This window comes from Bactrocera neohumeralis, chromosome 4 (genome assembly GCF_024586455.1).
Source record: "Bactrocera neohumeralis isolate Rockhampton chromosome 4, APGP_CSIRO_Bneo_wtdbg2-racon-allhic-juicebox.fasta_v2, whole genome shotgun sequence".
Taxonomy (NCBI): Eukaryota; Metazoa; Arthropoda; class Insecta; order Diptera; family Tephritidae; genus Bactrocera; species Bactrocera neohumeralis.
This window is the reverse complement of record NC_065921.1, coordinates 54954721-54957400: the sequence shown is the minus strand read 5'-3', so window position 1 is coordinate 54957400 and position 2680 is coordinate 54954721. Positions and strand designations below refer to the sequence as shown.

Genomic DNA, 2680 nt, shown 5'->3' with positions numbered 1-2680 from the left:
ACGCTTTTCCCTTAAAAAGATACTTAATGAAACCATTCAGCTTCCGCAATGAAGTGATGTCGTACAAGATATTTAATTATAGACTATTCAGAGCAATGTTGTGGAAAATGTGTATCGCATTTTCTAATCGTCACGTTACTCCCGAACAGGCGAAAGTTATTGTCCTCGCGATTTGTATATTACATTATTTCCTAATAATACGCAAGTCTATATGTCTACCATTATCTGACGTAGACAAAGACACACATCGCATTAGTGATCCGGGTAATTGGAAAATGGAGTTGAGGGAAAATGGAATGCTTCCATCAGTTCGGCAAAGCAGCGATTTAGGGAGTCTAGCAGACACGATTAATGTTCATGAAAGTTTTATGTAGTATGTATTTCATGACTCCTCATGGAGAAGTTGAATGGAAATATTTCATTGTTTTTCATTAATATCAGTTTGAATTCAATATATTTTTATATAATGCATATCTCATAAAAAACATGTTATATAATTATTTTTATTAATTATAATTATACTTAAAAATAAAAATACCTATGTATGAATACATTAAATGAAAAAAGTTTCCATCACTCAGTTTTATTCAATATTCAAACTGTGGTACATACATACATACATACATATTCAATTTACCAATGAATATTGGTTTTTAAAAATTTGCTTTCTCACGTTGAAAAAAATTTAAAAAAAGATAAGGAACATTTCATTTGACTAGCATAGCAAACAAGTTTTGCGAATTTGAACGGCTAGATGTGGAGCTATAAAGCAAAACAGTAAAATTAGGTTTTATTAGCAAATACAGTTATGCAACTGCTCTTACCTTGGCAATTTCTTTTAGTAGTTAAATATCAATTCACATATGCCCCGCTTGAGCTCATAATTATGTAGATTCTTGGGTCCACTCTCTTCCATTTAACGACACAAAGTTGCCTAACTCATCCCAACCATCAGCTTTAGTTGCTGATGTGATGGTCTCTAGCGCACGTTCAATTATTTGAGTATACTCGTTATCGTTTTTTGCCCTCGACGTCTTCTTAAATTGCCATATGATGTGAATGACGTTGATATTGTATCCTCAGATATAATGTCCGACTCCAACAATGTTGTTGGAGAGCTTGAAGCCGATGTGCTGTCCTATAATAACAAGCATTCACATGGTAAACAAATAGGAATATTTTTTTTGAAGTTATACTTCTTATACGAGTTCGGAAAAGGTTGCGATAGATTCAGTTTGCGCAACCTTGCTTAATATGAATCTACGCAACCTTGTCTGCGAAGATGTTCGAGCAGCATGCGAAGCGGTGACAATCGGCGATCGTTTGTTCGTTTCTTTCGGCACAGCACGGCTTTTCTACCAACAACACAATGTTGCCATGCTTATGCTGTGGTTTTTTTGTAGAACAATGTTTCAATTTTTGGTTGGTGACATATTCAATAAAAAATAAATTCTGTTGGGATTCGAACCTACGTGCTTGTCGTAACTTTTCAAGCGCTTACAACCAACACCACCATTGACACTTGTATTGCGTTGTCCTAATTATGGTTTGGTTATGCATGAAAGAAATATACAATGGATCGCCGATTGTTACCTCTTTCCTTGCTGCTGCTGCGCATATGTATGTTTGTATGTTTGTGCATTATTGAAGTTATGCTTCTTTTTCTTTCGTTTGTCTTTCATTTCTGCCAATTCTCAACTATTTTGCGTATATTTTGGTTGAAATATTCTGCGTTGGCTGTTGAAAAATTAAGACTATACTTTACGGGATCATTTCTGTAGTTAGTCTCCATTTACATTTTTTGGAAATCGACCCGCAATGACGAAGTATATCGTTTTATCTGACAGCGTGAGGTTTAAGAAGTTAATTTCTAATTTTGTCTTGTGGCATATTACAACGGATAAAACGACTTCTAAGTGGTGATTTTAATGAATAAATTCTTTTTGGTTGAAATGCTCTGCGTTGGCCGTTGAAAAGTTAAGACTATACTTCTCAGGATCATTCATTCCTTTCATTTCTTCAAAGAAATTAATGACATTTAGAAATATGCATATTTGCATTATTTCGTTGTCGTTTCCATATTAGTAGCAATAGAATTTCTATGGCATAAGTAAAGTAATGGCCGCCGATTGCCACCCCTTGCCGCTGTAGCAGCTTTGCCTACAAACATGCGTAAATATGTATGTTTACGTGTGATCGTGAATATAAGTTAAGAAATTTTATGTTAATTTCTTTTAAAAAAAAATTTATTTATTACTTGTTCGTTTCATTACAGAGCTAAGACTAAAACTTAAAAATTAATTTACTTAAAAGCTAAGCTAAGTTGCACTGGCCAACTGCTGACTTGATGTTGTTGCCGATTCTCCGAATTGGCTTTTTTGGGTTGCGCGTGTTGGATTTCCGCTTCACACCGAAAAATGAGCTTTTATGCTGATGATGCCTGGCTTTTGCTGTGGGAAATATTGTGCAACTAAAGATGCATTTCCGCTATGCTTTACTCATTATTGCTGATTACGCGTTATTACTTTTATTTAGTAATTGTTAACATTTGCCATGTTAACACTTCCCGTCTTAAAAGCGATCGTCCCGAGAGCCTATCAAAAATAGGGGAGGTTGTTAAAGTTGATGTAAGTATTTTGATCATTGGAAAGATCTTTGATCTCCTTAAGATCAATGTTCG

General features: G+C 34.7%; 1 pseudogene; it reads left to right on the top strand.

Annotated features, from left to right (window-relative positions):
- The first annotated feature begins 1750 nt into the window (after positions 1 to 1750).
- LOC126757743 (small nucleolar RNA U3) lies at positions 1751 to 1921 on the top strand (annotated as a pseudogene).
- The last annotated feature ends 759 nt before the right edge of the window (positions 1922 to 2680 follow it).